This window comes from Pinus tabuliformis, chromosome 9 (genome assembly GCF_031772625.1).
Source record: "Pinus tabuliformis cultivar Carrire ecotype Pingquan chromosome 9, CPIR1, whole genome shotgun sequence".
NCBI classification, from domain to species: Eukaryota; Viridiplantae; Streptophyta; class Pinopsida; order Pinales; family Pinaceae; genus Pinus; species Pinus tabuliformis.
This window is the reverse complement of record NC_142307.1, coordinates 1,469,571,628-1,469,593,916: the sequence shown is the minus strand read 5'-3', so window position 1 is coordinate 1,469,593,916 and position 22,289 is coordinate 1,469,571,628.

The window sequence follows — 22,289 nt, the reverse complement described above, 5'->3', positions numbered from 1 at the left end:
AATTGCACCTTCAGTTAATCGTACCTTTCATGAAGAGAGTGAATAGAATATCACTCAAGTTCTTTGTGTTTCTTCAGATTCAAATGAGCTTGGGGGCAGTCCTCCTGTTCCATCAAGACGGGAGGAAATTCCTCCCTCTCTACTAACTCAAGGGGTTAATTCTCCCGTTTCCACAGTACCCCCTCCAAGTAGTCTAGTCACTTCCTTTGATTGGAATCCACTAGCTGGATTCCTTCTTCCTTCTTATGTGCCCTTCCAGATCATAGTACAAGTTTGTAATATGATTGTACCTAGCACTATTATAGATGAAGGTGCATCAGTGAGTATCCTTTCCTCAACTACTTGGCAAGCACTCGGTTCACCGCCGCTTCTGCCAGTTACTCAAAATCTATTGGCTTTTAATAAAGGAACCAGTAAACCATTAGGGATCCTTCCACAATTACCTATTACTTTGGGAGGAAAAATAGTTTTTCTGAACGTGGTGGTAGTCACAGGACCTTTAGATTATAATTTACTTCTAAAGTGCAACTATGTTTATGGCATGGGAGCTATTGTTTCCATACTCTTTCGAGGGATGTGTTTCCCGCATGAAGGCATAATTGTCACCGTTTACCAGCTTTTATTTCCCAGTCCAAATGTGGATCCTAGTCAACCATCTTCCCTAAATGGTCCTTTTGTACCAATGGTATCATCCCCACCACGAGTTAATTATGTGGCAACCTGTTCCATACCTACATCAACTGACGATCAATTTAGTGATGTTGTACATCATGTACTTGGGGCATTGGAACCAGATCTCTCCTTCATAACCTCATTAAAAAATGAAACCAAGAAATTCGAGGATAGTTCGTTGTCTTGTGTCAACCTCGTTAAAAAATGAAACCAAGGAATCTGAGGATAGTTCGTTGGCTTGTGTCAACCTCGTTAAAAAATGAAACAAAGGTATACGAGGATAGTTTGTTGTCTTGTGTCAACCTCGTTTAAAAATGAAACAAAGGGTCCAAGGATAGTTCATTGTCTTGTGTCAACCTTGTTAAAAAAGGAAACAAAGGAGTATGAGGATAGTTCTTTTACTGTGTCAACCCCGTTAAGAAAATGAAATAGGTCCATGAGGATAGTTCTTTTACTGTGTCAACCTCGTTAAAAAATGAAACAACTCCCATGAGCATAGTTCGTCTCATGTCAAGCTCATTAAACTATGAAACAAGGAATCTAAGCATAGTTCCTTGTCATGTGTCAAGCTCATAAAAAAATGAAACAAGGTTCCTTGGAGCAAAGTTCCAAATCGAGTCTTTGAATAGATCTCATAAAATCCCAGTCAAGTCTTTCACTAGATCTCATAAAAGAACCTTCATTCCATCCACTTGATAGCCATGAGTAGTCTACTTAGGTGAATGTAATGAAGCTTGGGGGGGCATGCACCTTATGATAAAGTTGAGTTTTCCTGTAGGTTATGTGAAGGGAATCACACCATTCACCTTTGTCCCTATCTGGACGAAACCAAGAAGGTGTTGGATAACCGTCTTGCTTCACCGCAATGTTTTATAGACATTTTTGTGCCTTACAGCTATAAGCATGAAATGTCCATAATTCAAGGGATCCAAATTCCTTAAAAGTGTTGTTACAACTCCTAAAGGAACAAGGTCAACAAATTACAGCTTCTCCCAGAAGTTCTCCACCAGAAACTACTCAAAATTGGTCAAAACTGGATCAACGCACCTTGTACACATGGGAATTCCATTTCAGTGCACCTTGTACACATGGGAATTGCGTTTCAGTGCACCTAAATACACTGTGAGGGTGCGCTGATCAGAAAAAGACACGTGGCGGAGACAGTTTGTGAGGTGGATGATCATGGAATCTTCCAGAAACTTCTCATGGGACACTTGCCTATCAAAATCGCCCAAGGATGAGTAAGAGATCAATGAAATCTCCAAGTGGCATAAAGAACTATCAGAGAGAAGACACTAAAACCCAGAGCTGACTCACACCTCTGCAAATATCTATATATAGATCTCTCATCCCAGAGATCCAGAGGTTGGAGGCTGGAATTTTGTTATTGCAAAGAATTGCTGTTGGTTTGAGGTTGGAATCATTGGGTGCTTAATGCTTTGAAGGAAGGTGAAGATAGGAATTTCATTTGCTGGGAAGGAGATGCTGGATTGGAGCCCTCTGGGTTGTATCTCTTCCTGAACCTTGTTATTCATCAATAAAGCTATCTTGGTTTCTCCTATATGCTGATGTGTCTTTGATGTATGATTGCATTAGTGTATTTAGTTTATTTCTAATCCTGAACTAGTTATGAATATGAATCTATGTCTTTGTGTAGTGTTCTCTCCTTGTGATCTTGCAGAAACCTATTGAAGCTGGGAGAGCGAGAAGGCAGGTAGCTGGGAACTCTCAAAGAGAAGAGAAACTGGATTGAGGGAAAACGGAAGACACCGGTAAGTCCATCCATCTCTCTTCATTCTTAATTCATAAAGGAAGAATACTAGAATAGTTGTTTCTATTTGTTGCTAAGGCACTGTCACACCTTAGGTGGATAGGATCGTCCTGCATAGGCATTTTTCCCCACAACACAATGACTTCCATCTGGTTACAGGAGACTCTCCCTTTCATCATGATGGGGGCATGTAAACCAATTCAAGCATAGTTTTTGATTTTAAGCTTGTATAAAAATGAGACTCAATCCATGCATAGTTTTTCGTTTCAAGCTTGTGTAAACATGAAACTAAATCCAAGCATAGTTCCCTATGGTTCAAGCTTGTCAAAAGTGAACCCATTTCCATTTTTACCCTCGTGATTTCCATTCTATCAGCCTTTTTCGTCAAATGAGCCTTGCTTGTTTCCATCCCATCGACACCATCCCTTTGGCTGATAATACGCTTTCACTTGGTTGTTTTACCCTTTTTTGAGGAATATTTGCAATGACTGGTCCTATTAGCCAGCCTCTTCACATAAATCAACATGTTTTGAGAAGTTCCAACATCACCGGAACCAGTTGCTATCCTAGACACCACTCGTTCCTCAAAATGGAGTCCTCTTTAAGCTCTTTCAGACTCTCTAAACATGAAAAGATTGTCGAGCGCTTGTTGTTTCTAACTCATTAACAGATTGGAGCTGAGAGACGAATTTATGAAAAAAGAACTTGTGGAGTTTCCTTTTAGTCCCTTTTCAGACTCTCTAAATGTGAAAAGGACCAAGTTGTCTTTGTCGTTAAACTTGTTAAAAAACATTAAATAGTGACAAACTTTTCCATCTAGACAAGACCGAGTTTCACCTTCGCTAGACTCGTTAAAACATCAAATAATGATGGATTCACCCGAAGGGTGGAATTATACAACAAGCATATGTTATCCTCCTCAAGCTTGATAAAAAATAAAGAGGTACTGGTCAAAAATGACTGGGGAAAATGGAAAAAGCCGAGAAAACTTTATGGTAGCAGGTCGCTCTTGAACATGACACTTTCACCTCATCACCATGACTATGTGGGTTGGGTCACTCAGCTTGATGGTTATCATACCATTGGTCTATCATACCATCCATTACTTTGTTTTGGGTCAATGCTACCAATTCACTTCAGTGTCGCTGATATGTTCAAGAGAAGTCATTCAATTCAAAACTTCATCCTTTACAATACAGTAAACCTTCATTTTCATGCCCAACATTCCTGAACCTTGTGTCATCAGTCGATGTTTAATCTCCAAAATCATTTACCTCGTTTTGTGTTGTTGATGTGGGATACATCAAGGCCCTCCTCCGACGAGTCGCTTCTTGTCGAAATCAGCACATCATCCAAGAAGTTGACTTAGAAACACCCCTTTAGTATCTTGAGACTTGCAAATGGCAGTTTTCTCGCTTCCGACAATAGGTTGACATCACTGGCCTTCGACCAAAAGACTTTGTATGGTGTTTGACATCAAATAATTTATTCACACCATGTGAAATGTACTGCAGTACCTTGAGGGTCATTATCATTATCGGTGATTCCTCTCGCGTTTGTTAACAACTCACATCATTGGCTGGTAATCATATGATGTCTCTCCATGTTCGACTTTAGATCATCTATTCACATGGTTAGACTTGTACATTGAGTGAAGATTGAGCAAGATTGAAGACCCCGGATCTAGTTTCATCCATCCGGGCTATGATATATTTTCAGGAGTACTATATAAAATGTACAATGGCCTTACATTCATGGTCATCCATTCATGGGTCTATATCTATAGACGACTATATTTGTACATGTAATGAAATTTTATAAGCTGAGCATGGGTATGCCTTCCCTCAGCTAGTTCATGAGAAAAAATCAAATTATCATGATATTTGTATTGTAACTGATGCAGGTCACCTTCCACTTCGAAACCTTCTCTCCAAATGGTAAATAATTTCACTCGACATGTTTATTTTTGACTTCATGCTTTAGGGGGCAAATGTTACAGGTCAATTTGGGAACATCAACCCCGACTTCTGGATCAGTACTATTAGGGTTTATCCATCCCCAATTCAGTTGTTTCATTCCCTAAATGAGGTCAACCTACATCATGCTTTCCTCCCAAGAGTTTCCACGACACCATTCATCCAAAAAAGTGCCCCTAAGGAGATCAGCGCAGGGAGCCTTCTATTAGACTACATTGCAATGCAGGAACTGCACTGATTGGGCGCACTATAGTCCACCTAGCCTTTGTTTCACCTGCGCTGAGTGAGTTTTAACTAATTCTTTAAATGAATCCAATGGATACTTTTGGAAGTTTCCAAGTTGTTTGAGCTTGCATTTGGATGAGGAAGATGATTAATGAACCTCAATCCATTATCCCTTCCTCCATGGAACCGCCTCCCAAATTTGGCAGAGCATTCATGAGGGCCATTAATGACTTAACCTCCTCCATTCAGCTATAAATTGATCAAGAATTCAAAGGCTAGTCTAGGTTGGAATTTCTTGAGCTAAGGAGATGTTGTTTGAATGAGATTAGTGAGAGTATTGTAATGATGTCGAATTGTTGCTTCATGAGGAGAGAAGGGATTGAACTGGAAGGAAGACATTGAATCAAGCATGAACATTCATGGGTTGTAATCTTTCCTTTTATTAATAAAGAATTAAAAGTTTTTTCCATTCATGTTCTTATATGTATATCGTATTCTGGATTCTATGATATGTTTAATTAACAGATATTTATTGTATGCTTTGATTGGTTTTTGTCTCGGCTTGTGTGCAGGTACTTTCTAAGCAGATTGAGTACGGAAAGGAGTGGCAGAATCGGTCAAAGGAGAGAGGGAGCAAGCAAAAGCTACAAGTTGGTTTCTCTTCCTCCTTCTCTTATCTGTTGATTATAGAAAAGGTAGCAAATTACTTTTTCTATTGTTTCTAGGCTAGCCAGTAAGTCTAGAGGGTTAGGCATTTTTGAAAAAACACTAAATTTCCCCAAAACAGTAACATGCCCCAATATTCCATGATCCTGTTGTGGCCAGCAACAACTCGCTTCTTATTTAGTGTTATTCCTAATACTAAATAAGTGGGGACCCTTAGTTTAAAAATCTAAAAAATCAAATTAGTGATTAAATTCCCTTTCCTAATAAAACTTACCATCATAAACTTAGGAAGACCCTCTTGAAAAATCTAAAAATCTAAGTTCTATGATAAGGTAAGAAAAAATATTTCCTTAGGAAATATCACATCGCAAAAGGATAACACGATACCTCCTTACAAGTTGACTTCCAACATTGCGAGATCACAATACGCGATAATAAACAAATATCACATCGCATACATCAAAGACAACTTACATTGAAACACCTTAAATTGCCGATATGCGTCAAATCACATTTCGCAGAAAACAGATTAACAAAGATTGTCATATATCACGTTCCTGCGATATGTGATATTGCGATATTGCGATTTTGCGATACAACAACAATGCGATAATGTGATATAGCGAGCTATCAACTCCGTGATGTTGCGATTATGCGATATTGTGACTCTGCGATGTTGTGATCTGCGATATTGCGAAGGAAATCGCAAAATCGCTTCATCATCGATATTTCAGGCTCGTTATTTAAAAAGGTATTTTCCATAAACTGACACCTGGTTATGCGCTTTAATGCTAATAAATGAGTTAGTTGCCAGTTATTAATGAAATATGGTTTTGCGCTTATCGAAAAATCATCTCACGTAAGGTGGTATATTTGATATTTCTTCGGCATTTAAAACTTTCCCATCACCCTGCCTTACCATTATTTTCACTTCACTTGTGAATTGCAGGAACAGAGAATATAAAAAAATACAAAGAAATACGCAGGATAAAATGGGAAAGAAAAGCAAAGCTCTGAGCTCTGAAGAGAAAGAAATGGCGCCCTTGTATACAGACACAGCCTGTAACATAGATGCTGTTATTGCTACGTGGGAAGGCATGTATAATCTGCTTGAGGAGGAGAATCCCAGAGTAATGGAAGTTACTGCTACTGCGGGCTCACATAGTACTTCTGAGGCATCCATCATAGAGCTAGCTTGCTCATTCTTGCACCAGATAGCAGCAAGGCCCAAAATTCTCCCATACACAGACATGGTTAAGTGGATACTAGAAAGTGTTGATATCAGAAATAGACAGCTTAGAACTCAGGATCAAGAGCTTACGAAATCATTATTTTCACAAAATTTGAACTTTATATCCACTAAAAGAAAAAAATCGCAAAAAGGCGAAAAATGCATCAAGGAAGCCCGAATCAAGAAACGGAGGCAGCTTCCGATGCGCCTAGCACTAATCGCGCATTGCTAAGAAAAATTTCTCGAAAAGGAAAGCTTCTAATTTCTCAGTAACCTGCAAGCCCCAAAAATTGCAAGAAAGCAACAATAGAGATAGATGGGAAACAGACGACTCAAGAAAAGGCAAAAGCAATCCAAGGGTTAACCGAGTTGAACTCGGATTATTACTGGGCATACTTGGTAAAGCCACATAGCCAGTGCATGAATCTCAAGTGTATCGTCAATTCAGCAGAAAAAATGATGCAAGCTCTTGTCGATTCTGTTTTCCCAGCTCAGCTAAAATCGGAAGTCAGCCAGCCGTCTCTTCTCAAACAGATGTTGAATGCATGCAATTTTAAGGAGCAGATACAGAAGTAGTTTTAATTTTGTTTTATTTTTCCTGAAATGAGGATGGTCATTTAAACTGCATCCTACATTTTTGTAATAAGTTATTTTTATATTTAGTTAGTAGTATTTAAACCCTTCTCATGCATTTATAGAAGGGTCCTGAAATTTGTCAAAAACTTATCCCTAGAACATGCACTTTTGTACCCTCTAAGGAGGTTTTGATGAATGAATGGAAAAGGATTTATTGATATTCTCATTTGATATCTGCTACTGATGTTGCAATTTTGTACTCTTAGTAGATGTTAGATCAAGAAGAGATAAATCATTATCACTTGAAGCTCATGAGTAGGACTAGTTATAAATGGTACTTCTATCTCTTAACTATTTCTACCTTTGTGTTAAAGTGATAATCATGTTCAGTTGTTTATATATTGATGCATGAATGCCTGAGTTATCATTTGGCACTTTTGTACGGTGATAGCTATTTATTTATGCTTGATATATGAATAGCTTATTATGCAATATGTTTTTCGCAACTGTTTCATCTAACTTTTTATACGAAGTGGTTCATCCTTATTGAATTATTTTCTCATAACAGTTGAATGATCTTTATTACCAGTTGTTATTTGAAATCATTTTAGATCACATAACGGAAATATTACACCCCGGGTTAGTGTAGACTTAGATATTTCTACTTATTAGAATACAATTTCTATATTATTAGATTAGAGTTAGAGTAAAAGTATTCCATTTAGAAACTGTTAGAAAGAGAAATATCAATCCTTCACACACACACACATAAATTGGAAAACTGGTCCCATATCCCCAGTTGGATCCACTATACCAAATGGAAAAGGAGCTGCTAACCAAGGTCCGGACCAGGTGGGTATCCCCCTTGTTGTAGACCTGATTTTCGGGGCTTCAACATATTTTGTGCTAGAAGGAGGGCCCCAAACTGTGAATGGAAAGAAAATCTAAATCTAAATACCATTCTGAGAGTAAATTTCCCTCACCATCTCCCCCAACTTCTCCATTGCATTTAGAATCTTTAAATCCAGAGTCAGAAGTCGCTGGAGCAACAGCTACTACTACAAACCGTGACATTTTAGAACAATCTACTATTGAACCTCCTAAAGTTGAATCTTTGATTCACAAACTTCAGCGATTTTCTATATCTCCTCAAAAATCTAATAAATCTCAAGGCAGCGTGACTTTGTAATATAACCCTGCTCATCCTCTTACCATATTAAAGAGCAAAAAGTTTGGTGTTCAGCCAACCGAGTTACCTCTACCTACAAGGAAAAGAGCAAGGAATTATCTTAAAGGGTCTGATAGCAAGACTCTTTCATCATCATCATCCATCTCAACCTCTTCACCGAGAAGTCAACCATCCACTCCCCCACTTTAGATTATTGTGCATCAGCTCACTGGAACTTCCGCAACTCCTTCTCAACCATCTAGAGTCGTAATATCCTCATCTTCTCAATCGCAGGGATCATCTTCTGCACTTTCCTCTGTTACTAGTTTAGCGATGGCCCAATCTCCATGGAATAACCCAGGGGCAGTCTTAATTCCTGCACCTTTGAGTTAGCAATTGGCCCGTCCTGAAAAATGTTTGCCTAAGTTTAATCCTGAGGTAGGCATGCTAGCGGAAGAACATATAAATAACTTTATGCTATCCATAAATCTCAATGGAGTTGCCAACGAAGATGTTGTTGTTCGACTTTTTCCTTATACTCTGCAAGGAACAACCAGATCATGGTATTTCTCATTACCATCTCGATCTATTACTAGTTGGGACATCTTCCAAGAACAATTTCTGACCAAGTTCGGTGATGACAGGTCTACGAAGACACTGATCAACGACTTGTCTAACCTTAGGGCTGAGTCGAGAGAACCTATCAAAGATTTCAATTTACATTTCAATAAAATCGTAAACAAAATTCCTACTGCTTCCTAGCCTAGTGAAGAAGTGCAAAGTGAATGGTACATCACTGCGTTACCATCAAACATAGCAATCTTTGTTGATTGAGCTAAAAAAACAACCTTGGTTGAAAATATGAAAGAAGCAATAGCAGTAGAGAAACGTATTATGGCCCTGTTGTGTTGTACAACAGCCCCCCATTTCATAAAATTTTACTTTCAAAACTATAATATGAAATGGGTCCCTTTTAGATTAAATTGGTATCAATTTATCATTCCTCAAAAGGTCCGAAAAGAAATAAAACGTTATAAACCTTTTGAGACAATATATAATCGGTCTTATAATAAAAAATGAATAATTCTTTATTATTGCGATAAAGAGATTGCAAGATCGCATATCGCAATAACAAAGGATGCATAACAATAGACCCATTGGTTTTCCCCGATGCAACAAGCGCGAATAACTATCGGATATCAGGAAGGTAAGCAATCATAACAAAAGGCCCCTCTCTTTGCTCCGATGCGATATCACTATCGGCGATTGGGGAATGTAACATGCATGCAACTAAAAGCCCTCTTCTAAAAAGCTCCCGATACGAATTAGCGATATCGCTATCAGCGATCAGGGATTCCGTAATGACACCAATATAACTACTTAAACATTCCTTCGATCCCAGATTGCGATAAAGCTAAGCGCGACTTTCAAAAAGGATTGATAAGGCTTGGGTATACTGTGTTAAATTATTATTAAAAGCCTTTCTCTTCCTGATACTGATTCACTTGCGCCCAACCGCCAAAACATCAAAGCCACACTTAAATGAATTATTCGGCCTATAAACGATATGATGATCATTTAAATGATTGACAGGTTTAAACGGCCAATTAATGGAGCAATTATGCCAAAATCTCTTCAGAGATTGTATCCGCAGTAGTCTTATGTTAATCCTCCATTACTCATTGATTGATATAACTCTTTCATACTTGGTTTGCGCCACCTATTCTCTGCATTACGTTCATTTTATCTCCTATGCAGAGCTCCTCTGAAGCAGCGAATTTAGGCAAAATGGGGAAGAAGTCTAAGAAATTTGGAACAGCTACAGCTTCTGCAGTAACAGGACAACACACTGCCGATCCGGGACCAATTAAAAAAGGATTAATCTAAGACACCACATGTCTTGGTCTCGGTAATACTACTTGGCAGAGCATCTATAATCTGGTTGAGGCCAAAGAGCCTTAGGAAACATCAGTACAAGCCACAGCAGACTCGAACCGGAAGTCCAAGGCAACTCTAAAGGGTTTGGCCGATTCTTACCTACACCGGATAGCGGCTCGAGAGCAAATTCTTCCATACACAGATGTGGTAAGATGGGTAGTTGAGGAAATTCCAATTACAAACAAAACATTTTTCACTATCGACGGGAGAATATTTAGTTCATTTCAGCCCAATGATTTGAGACAAATGTACCATTTGCCCAAACCAAAGAAGAAGTATAACAAAGCATTTCTAGAGAAGTTTAGAGATGAAAATGAAACTGAATCAGCACCTATATGGGAATGGAGACAAAACCCAGCGAAACACAAGCATGAGTCCTCGGGTAAGTACTCTGTCGATTCCTTGTGTTCTTCTTATTGTTATGCTCGAGCGATGATGTGTAGGATTTGGGGGTTGCATGATTCCTAAAAATTCTCTGTAGAGATGGTACATTTAATGGAAGCAGCATGCAATAGAGAAATAATGGATCGGGGGAATATATTATCTGATAAGTTAGCAACAACTATTCTTGAGTTCAGAAACAAATCCCGTGTCACTGATAGGTTCATTCCTCCATTTTACTTTAGTGCCTACATCTTAGATACTCTCTGTTTTAACTTCGAATTTCTTGTGCTGGGATGGAGATGGACTCCACAGGACCCCATGCCAATTCATATCTATCACCAGAAGTTGTGGAAAGCCCATTATAAACACCACCTATATCAAGTTTGCAATGGATTTATGTTACCCATTTACTATGCAATTTTGACAAACCTGCTCATAAGATTTCATCACAAGCAGAGATTGACTTGACAGCCTTAGGAACCTAGTTCAGAGAAGAAAAATTTACATATGTAAGAGTTTTCGACAGTCATGCCAGGCCTCATGTCCTCCCCTTATATATACCTGACAAACTATTGGCTCGAGAGATAGCATATCAGCTTACATCCACAGGAGTTACAAAAGCTCTGAGGAATTCAAAGAAGCAATTCTGGCCTCCTTTTCCTCTAAGGTGTAGTGTTTACACTCTGCATGACTACAAGCATGCAAAGGAAGAAGCAGAAAAGATAAATACACTGAATATCGCCACTCTTCCTAACAGACGATTTGATCCAAACAAAGTCGTCTATAATGTACTAGAACAGGATAAACTCACTAAATTTGAACATAAAAAAGATGAGTTTGATGACCTATTCTCCTCAGCCGAGTCATTATTTCAGGTTCATGCACTAGCTAAAATGAGATATCATGACAACAGGTTAGTCGAATTTAACAAACTTAGAGAGCAGAGGTTGCAAACTCTGCCTCTAGATTTGTTAGCCACTGCCCCGATGACACAGTCAAGCGAGCCTGAACAGCGACTTACCAACAAACCTCCTGCTACATCAGAAATTTTTGAAGAAGTCCAAAGAAGAGAGTAGGAGGAAATCCAGAGGAAAGAGTAGGAGGAACTCCAGAGGAAAGAACAAGAGGAAGCACAAAGGAAAGAACAAGAGAGAATATGTGAAGAGGAATGGAAAAGGTAGCAGGAGCAGAGCAACAAGGATGTGAATGCCGATACTCAGATTGACCCAAGGTTTCTCTAGGAATGGCAGCAATTCAATTCAATCATAAGCAATCTAGAAGCTCAAGAGAAGCCGATACATCCAAAGCGGCTGATACACAGGATACAACATCAAAAGAGGTTCCAAGCGAAGGAACCAGCAGTCTACCCCTTACTACAGACTTAGAAATAATTCCCAAAGATCCTTCGGATCAAATCATTTTGCAAGTGGAGGATATACCTCCATTGGATGTATTTTACAGCCCAAAGCACAGGGCCGTAGTAAAGCGACAACAGAAAAGGAGAAGGATTGATCAACCTTCCCTATTCCCTGAACAAACAGTGACAGCCAACGTAGTTTGGAAGGAGGAGTTCGATCCTTTTGATGACCTAACAAATTTGTACCAATATGCTGGAGCCTATTCGGCGGCCACCATGGACAAGGCATCGTAAGTGAGTAATTTGTTAAAAGAAAAAGACCAGGCAATCGCTTCGTTACAAGCACAACTATCGAAGGCACAACAGAAAGCAGAACAATTAGAACAGCAATTTTCCACGCAGCAATAGTTAAATAATCAATTGAATAAGCAGTTGCATGAAGAGAAACATAGGGTAGATTCGAGTGTGATTCAAAAGCAGAAAGAACTATCAGAGGCATTAGCAAAATTGAAGACAATGAATGAACAGATGGTAAAGACAAAAGATGAGCAAATTGCTCAATTATTAGGTCAAATAGAGAAGTTCAAGAGTCTTCCGCAACCTGTCGATTTCAGAGTAGAAGCACTACAGATTAATAAGGCACTGGTAACACAAATAAGATTATTGTGTCATAAAATTGCTCAAGTTGAACCCCTGTGTGACATAACAACGTCAATAATCGATAAATCAGTTGATGCTAGACAAGACTTAGAGTAGGCCGATGAGACCTTAACAAATTTTCTTACTTGGCAGGACACTAATGAGGGGCAGGCAACAAATTTGCCTAAAATCCTAGAATCCCATAAAGAAATTCTATTTATGGAATGGTAGTCCCAATTGATGAAGGCAGAAAGAGCAGTTTCTAGATGCAAATTATCCACAAGTAATTTGATTGAATTAATTAACAATACTCTCTATTTATCTAATATGATCTCTCAATGTACACCAGGTAAATTACTTTCGGCCAAAACATTGGAGCAATCATGTTATCAAGAGCTGGAAAAGAATGGGAGATTGATCACAGGTATTAAAAGTTTAACTTGGGACACCTATTGGTTGTTCCTAGTAAAACCATACAGCTAGAGAGCCGCCCTCAAGTGCCTAACAGATGCAATCAGGTGTATCATTCCTGATATACACGATGCCACCTATTCTACTCAACTCAATTCTCATCTCAGCCACCCTCAAGAAGTGGAACCGATGCTAGCGATATGCCAACTCAGGTCGAAAGGTAAACAGCCAGAGTGATGAAACATGCTGTCGACTACCAGATTGCTTTGGGGGAGATATTCAAGATCAAGTTGTACCAATTTAGTAACATTTTAATTTTGTAGTTAGTTAGTTTAATTAAGTATTTATAGACCCTTTCATGTATTTAGAAAGGGTCGTAAGTTTTTGTATATGACTTAAACCTGAAGTTGCACTACTATACTTCAGGTATATATTTTTTATAAAGACTGGGCCAATTATTCCAATTTTGATAACGAAGCTTTTATGTGGATGTGCACTACTGCCTTTATTTAAAAGTATTTCTGAGTCAGAAGAAGGAATTCGAATTGCGATTGATGTTGGGAATGATTTGCAGCTCATATGGTACTACTATCTATGTCTGAATTCATTCTTTTTATGTGAATTGTTATTTGATCATTCTTGCTATTATTGAATATATGCATGTGTTTTAACAACATTCTTTATACTTTCCACTATTGGATCTTTACAGCGTGCTTTTCTTCTAATCATACATGTATCAGTAATATAAAAAGATAAGTGTAACACTGTTTTATTAATTACTTTGTTCAACTATTCGAACAAAGAAATTATTATATGAATGAATGTCTATGTTTATTGAATAGAGTCATTTATATGCCTATTGATGAACAGAGATCATCAAACATTGCACTTAAGAATAGAAGCTTCCCGGGATAGAATAGTCAGTTGTATTTTCACTTTTAGATTAAGTCATCCATTCATTATCACTTATTAGAAAACCAGTCACTCATCCATCCCTTGTTTATTCATCACTAGGAAACTGGTCCCATTATATCCAGTCGGAGCCACCATCCCAAACGGAAAAGGAGTTGTATTAAGGTCCGGACCGGGTGGTTATCCCCTGATGTTGATGCAATGATTTTCGAGGCAACAACAGGCCCTAGAAAAGAAAAACGCCATAGAAGAACGAAAATCTAAGAAGGTTTCTTTCAAAGAAGATCCCAAGAAAAAACAATTGAAAGATCCATTCGATTTAGAAGGATTACAAAAAGTTTTGAAGACTATGTCTAACGAGATGGTCGAAATTAAGAAACAAGTGGCAGAAACTTCTTCTAAAAAGCCATACAAGCCTTTTAAAAGAAATCCTTCAACTGACTCCAAACCCCCTAACGCAATCACAAGTGCTGAATCATAAGAAGAAGAACAAGAAATCTCTATTGAAGAACATATCGATGAAGAAGAAGTTGTAGAGTTACAAGGTATGTGGGATTTCATCCTCCCAAATGAAGAGGATCAAGAGGCATTCCGGTTAGTACTCGTAGTAGAAATCAAATTGAGCCTCCTCAACCTACACCTAAGCCAAAGAGTGCAAGCTCGATGACTAAGGATAAAGTCGCAGCCAAGAAAACATCACCTAAAGCGACTCAAACCAGCCCAGTCCAAACCGACACATCAACTCCATCTAAAACACTAATCGTTTCAGATGAAATGGAGTATAATATCATAGAAGACATGAAAAAGACTAGGGCCAATATTACTCTTTTTGAATTGAGCAAGTTAAAACACCAGCAAAAAGTACTTTTGAAAGAATTACATGCTGTACCAGTTGCACCTTTACCAGCCGCTGTAATCTCTCAAGCTTCCCATGACATGGGAAGACCTCCAACTAATACGATTAATAAAGTTGATCCAAACGATATCGCCTTAATTGGAGGAAGATCGAGATCTCATACTCCCCCGTTTCTCCTTACTTATGAAATTTTCAATAAAAACGTGCATAATTGCTTAGTGGATTCTAGAGCTTCATCGAATATTTTACCAAGATCAATATGTGAAAAATTGAACGTTCAACCCCAAAAATCCATTGTGCACATAGTTCATCTAGATTGATTGCAAGTCGAAGTGATTGGTGAATTAAATCAGGTTACCATAAGGTTGTCATCCAACTCAAAGGTATGTCAACTTATCAACATTTTAGTTGCTGATATTCCAGAATTTTATGGCTTAATTCTTAGCAGAGATTGGTCAGAAAAACTTCATGGATACTTTGCAACTAACTGGTCCCACATGTGGCTCCCTTACAATGGTAAACCAAACCAAATAAAAGTTGAGCGCGAACGACATTAGAAATACATAGTAACAGAACTCGAGGGAGAAAATGAACCAGTAGCATATAATTCTAATATCATTAGCAACTATTCAGTAGATTCTTTCCTAGGAAATTTTAATGCTCATATTTCACCTTACTTAGAACATTCTGTTTTATCTCAAGTAGAAAATTTCTCTCAAACAGATAGTTCTAAATGTATTAATTTTATAGATAGTCTTGTAAATAAATCGTTATTTTGGAAATTATTTTTTGATGGTTCTAAGTCTAACGAAGGAGCAAGAGCAGGATGCATGTTAGTAAGTCCAAATGGAGATAAAACTATGCTAACTTGCAGACTCGAATTTGAGTGCACCAACAATACCGCAGAATACGAAGCTTTAATCCAAGGGTCATACAAAGCAATCAAATTAGACGTCAAATACCTGCAAGTTTTCGGAGATTGTGAACTTGTAATCAGCCAGGTACGTAATAATATACATTGTTTATCAGGTCATTTAAAACATTATCAATCTTTAGTTCAAGATCTGACTGAACACTTTATAGCATTTAATATTTCATCAATTCCTAGACTCTAGAATGCTAGCGCAGACCTCTTAGCCAACGTAGCTTCCAAGCTCATTCCTTCAGAAGATTTTAGCCCTGACCGATTTTCAATTGAGTTAATTTTTAGACCATCTATTCCTGATAACATTACCAATTGGAGGATTTTCAACGAATATCCTGATATCGTGAGTTTCCTCACATCTGAAGGATCATACACCAATCAAATAATTGACGAAGACCAACATGACCAAAAATTGCAATAGGATAGTACTAACAATGCTATACCTAAATTAGTAGTCAAATTAGAAGACCTTTATGATTTGAAAGATTGATTCAAAAGATCTACCAATTCAAAACTCCAAAGTTCAACTTTGAATTATGAATTAGTAAATCTAGGAACTGATGCCAAACCGCAGAATATCAACCTAGGCCTTGGCCTAGCCCCTGAAGAAAAAATAGCGTATATCCATCTCTTGAGACAATACAAAAGTGTCTTTGCTTGGAATTAGAATGAACTCAAAACATACGACACCTCCATCATCCAACATACTATCCCAATGATCGATAATGAAACAATTGTCCAACAAAAGTTGAGAAAGATCCATCCAATTTAGAAAACCAGATCAAAACTGAACTCAATAAGTTATTGAAAGCCAAAATGATTTTTCCCGTTAGACATTCTAAATGGGTCTCCAATATGGTACCTGTTAGAAAGAAAAACGAAGATATTAGAATCTGCATTGACTTCCGAAATCTTAACAAGGCCTGCCAAAAGGATAATTTTCCTTTGCCCCCCATCGACCAAATACTGCAGGCAGTCGCGGGCTCAGAATTAATGTCATTCTTGGATGGATTCTCAGGATACAATCAAGTGTTGGTACATCTCGACGATCAATTAAAAACTACATTCAGAACTAAATGGGGTACATACGCATATCAAAATATGCCATTTGGATTGATTAACGCGGGTGCCACATTTCAGAGAGCCATGGACATCGCATTCAAGGGGTTAGTTAATAAATCAGTGGTAATCTATTTGGATGATATAACTATGTATTCTAAGAAACGAAACAACCATCTCGGAGATTTAAAACAAATCTTCCAACATTGTTTAAGGTATGGGATTTCACTTGACCCGAAAAAATCCTTTTTCGCGTTAAGTGAAGGAAAACTTCTTGGATTCATAGTGTCAAAATCTGGAATTCACATTGATCTTGATAGAATCAAGGAAATTTCCGCAGTACCCCTACCTCACAACAGGAAAACCACGCAATCTTTCCTTGGCTAGATTAACTTTGTAAAGAGATTTGTTCCAAACTTTTCAAGAATCGTGTCTCCTTTACAAGCAATGATTAAAAAGAATGCAAATTTTAAGTGGGGCCAAGACGAACATGAGGCATTCAATCTGATCAAACAAGAAATTATCAATGCTCCATCTTTAGCAACTTTGAATTTTTCAGACCCTTTTATTTTGTATACATTTGCCTCGAATAGATCATATGCTGCTGCGATACTCACTCAAGCAAATCAAGAAAAGGCAAAAGCCCCAATTTCTTTTTTCAGTTCCATTTTACAAGGAGCTGAGTTGAATTATTCAGATGTGGAGAAACAAGCTTATGCTGTTTTCAAAGCAATTAAATATTTCAAACCTTTTTTACTCAAAACACATACCAAAATCATAGTACCATTTCTAGCGATAAGAAATCTTCTAGTACAGAAGGATGTGGGTGAGAAAAGGGCCAATTGGGTTACTGCCTTACAAGAATATGACGTAGAAATCAAACCAGCAAGTATTGTAAAAGGTCAAGGCTTTTGCAAAATGCTGGCAGGAGCATTGCTAATGTCTGAAAATCCATCTGCAGAGGTACAAGTGTACGAGGTAAGCCTAAATGATGTTGAGTCATTATACGCTGATATTATTTATTATCTAAAGAATGGATATGCTCCTTCAAACCTCGATCATACCAAGAAAAGAGCTCTAAGGTTAAAAGCCAAACAATATCAACTCGTGAATGATGTTCTTTTTAGAATAAATTATGATTTTGTTCTCCTTAGATGTCTTGAGAAATCTGAAGCTGAAAAAGTCTTGCAGGAACTTCACGATGGGCCAGCAGGCGAACACTATGTTGGAGATGCTACTGCTCATAAAATTTTACGCGCAGGCTATTACTGGCCCACATTATTCAAAGACGCACATAGCTACATAAGGAAATGTCAAGTCTGTCAAACAACTGCTGGAAGACAAAAGAAACCACCCTTGCAACTACAACCAGTTACCATTGAACAACCTTTCGATCAGTGGGGATTGGACGTAATAGGTGAGATCGTTCCTCACTCTTCTAAACATCATAGATATATCCTTATAGCAACATATTACTTTACTAAATGGGTAGAAGCAGTTCCACTCAAGACGGCTAACGCTGAAAATATCATCGAGTTCATAGATCAGTTCATAATCACCAGGTTTGGGTTACCTTCCACTTTAATGTTTGATAATGCATCATATTTTTCTGGTAATGCAATGACTGAATTTGCACTCAAAATGGTTTTCAAGTTTAAATACTCTGCCAATTATTACCCATAAGGGAATGGGTTCATTGAATCTACAAATAAGAACTTAATTAGAATCATTAAGCGAACCATTGACCAAAATCATAAAAATTGGCATAAGTCTTTAATATATGCTTTATGGGCAAATCAAATAACGTAGAAAGCCTCAATTGGCACCTCTCCCTTTAATTTAGTTTATGGGAAAGAAGTGGTTCTTCCAACACATTTGGAAATTCCCTCTTTAGCCTTGGTTCAATATATTGATGAAGCACCAACTTCTTCCTTACAGTTAAGGCATCTGGAATTAATTAAGTTAGAAGAACAACGAGAATGGGCTAAGATAACTCATGCTCATCATCAAGCATTAGTGAAGGCCTCTTTGATTCCAATATGATATCCATAAAAAATTTTCAGATGGGAGATCTAGTTTTAAAATGGGACAAGGCTCATGAGGAAAAAGGGAAACATACAAAATTTCAAAGAATGTGGCTTGGTCCTTTTCCAATCATAGAAGTCATAGGCCCGTCTACTTTCATATTACAAGATTCAACAGGGAAAAGAGATTCTTTACCTGTTAATGGTCAGATCCTCAAAAAATATTTTCCATAGAAGATCATTCTTCTATTTTTGTAGAGTAGTTGTTTTTCTTTTCATAATAAAATCAGTTGTAAATGGTTACATTTGAGATTCACGAAAAAGACACAAATTCTCTTTTAGATTTTGTTTTTTCACTTGTATAAATAGAACTCCTTCTAAAATTAATCATTACTATTGAAAGATACAATTAAAGACTCTAGACCTAGAAATGATATTAGTTTCAACTATATAAATTTTGATGAAAAGCTACCTTTAATTAGAAATTGTTTTATTTCAGTCAAATGAAAGGTACCAATAACAAAATGAAGATTCTCTGTAGAAAGGCTCTTTCCAAAAACTCTATCATTGTCGTCCAGAGTTGTCTTAAGGAAACAATGACTTCCTCCCCACCTAGAAAACTACAATATTCAGAGAATGATCCAAAGATACACTTTAACTTAAAGAATAAGAGGTCTCATCATGAGCTGACTTATCATGATCATAGATATTATAGCTTGCTAACTTTGCTAATACTACATACCACAACAGGGAAATGACTCAATATTGTTAAAATCAAAAGACAAGGGGTCTCATCATGAGCCAGTTTGTTCAGCAAAGTTAATAAATTAGTGAATGACTATGTCATGAATTGGCTACCAAACCAAGACATTGTTCTTTAAGGATAAAAATAAAATGAAAGAAAAAAGTGTGGAAATGGATTTTTCTTTGAAAAGTTGAAAATTTCTCTAAGTAGGATACAGGATCATTGTTGGATAACAGGTAACCCTATCGAAGCTACAAACGCTTGCTGGCAGCAGAGGCTCTACCTACGACAAATGAGCATATTTAAAACTGATTTACAGAGAAGACTTTGTTTTCATCTTTATAAACCAAGTAATGACTGATGTAGATACAAGGACTAGCTAGAGGGAGTAAATAATCAAAGTTGAAAAAAGAAGAAACAAAATATCATTGATAGGTAAAAGCATAATGTACTTAATCTTTCTATAATAGAGTTTAATTTTCTAGAAAAATTTTTGTTTTGGAAGTTTTGAAAATTCAAAAGAAAAGCAAAGATAGCTGGTTCTTCCAAGTGAATCGCCAATTGTTGTGGCCAACAACAACCCCCCTTCTTATTTAGTGTTATTCCTAATACTGAATAAGTGGGGACCCTTAGTTAAAAAATCTAAAAAATCAAATTAGTGCTTAAATTCCCTTTCCTAATAAAACTTACCATCATAAACTTAGGAAGACCCTCTTGAAAAACCTAAAAATCTAAGTTCTATGATAAGGTAAGACAAAATATTTCCTTAGGAAATATCGCATCGCAAAAGGATAACATGATACCTCCTTACAAGCTGAATTCCAACATTGCGAGATCTTGATACGCGATAATAAACAAATATTGCATCACATACATCAAAGACAACTTACATTGAAACACCTTAAATTGCCGATATGCGATGACACATATCGCAAATCACATTTCGTAGAAAATAGAATAACGAAGATTGTCATATATCACATTCCTACGATATGCGGTATTGCGATATTGCAATTTCACAATACTGCGACAATGCGATAATGTGATACAACGAGCTATCAACTCCGCGATGTTGCGATTCTGTGTTATTGTGACTCTGCGATGTTGTGATCTGCGATATTGCGAAGAAAATCGCAAAATCGCTTCATCACCGATCTTTCGAGCTTGTTATTAAAAAAAATATTTTCCATAAACTGACACTTGGTTATGTGCTTTAATGCTAATAAATGAGTTAGTCGCCAGTTATTAATGAAATATGGTTTCATGCTTATCGAAAAATCATCTCACATAAGGTGGTATATTTGATACGTCTTCGGCATTTAAAACTTTCCCATCACCCTGCCTTACCATTATTTTCACTTCACTTGTGAATTGCAGGAATGGAGAACAGAAAACGATACAAAGCAATATGCAGGATAAAATGGGAAAGAAAAGCAAAGCTCTGAGCTCTGAAGAGAAAGAAATGGCGCCCTTGTATATAGACACAGCCTGTAACAGAGACGTTGGTATTGCTACATGGGAAGGCATGTATAATCTGCTTGAGGAGGAGAATCCCAGAGTAATGGAAGTTACTACTATTGCAGGCTCACATAGTTCTTCTGAGGCATCCATCACAGAGCTAGCTTGCTCATTCTTGCACCGGATAGCAGCAAGGCCCAAAATTCTCCCATACACGGACATGGTTAAGTGGACACTGGATAGGGTTGATATCAGAAATAGATAGTTTAAACTCACGGTCAAGAGCTTACGGAATCATTATTTTCACAAAATTTGAACTTTATATCCACTAAAAGAAAAAAAGTGCAAAAGGCGAAAAATGCATCAAGGAAGCCTGGGTCAAGAAAGAGAGGCAGTTTCCGATGCGTGATTAGCGCCTAGCGCTAATCGCGCATCGCTAAGAAAAATTTCTCGAAAAGGAAAGCTTCTAATTTCTCAGTCACCTGCAAGCCCCGAAAATTGCAAGAAAGCAACGATAGAGACAGACGGGAAACATGAGACTCAATAAAAGGCAGAAGCAATCCAAGGGTTAACCAAGTTGAACTCGGATTATTATTGGGCATACTTGGTAAAGCCACATAGCCAGTGGATGAATCTCAAGTGTATCATCAATTCGGCCGAAAAAATGGTGCCAGCTCTTGTCGATTCTGTTTTCTCAGCTCGGCTAAAATCGGAAGTCGACCAGTCGACTCTTCTCAAACAGATGCTGAATGTATGTGATTTCAAGGAGCAGATATAGAAGTAGTTTTAATTTTAGATTTAATTTTAGTTTTAATTTTGTTTTATTTTTCTTGAAGTGAGGACGGTCATTTAAACTGCATCCTACATTTTTGTAATAAATTATTTTTAGATTTAGTTAGTAGTATTTAAACCCTTCTCATGCATTTAGAGAAGGGTCCTGAAATTTGTCAAAACCTTATCCCCAGAACATGCACTTTTGTACCCTCTAAGGAGGTTTTGATGAATGAATGGAACAAGATTTATTGATATTTGCATTTGATATCTACTACTGAGGTTGCACTTTTGTAATCTTAGTGGATGTTAGATCAAGAAGAGATAAATCATTATCGCTTGAAGCTCATGAGTAGCACTAGTTATAAATGGTACTTCTATCTCTTAACTATTTCTTCCTTTGTGTTAAAGTGATATTCATGTTCAGTTGTTTATATATTGATGCATGAATGCCTAAGTTATCATTTTGCACTTTTGTACAGTGATAGCTATTTATTTATGCTTGATGTATGAATAGCTTATTAT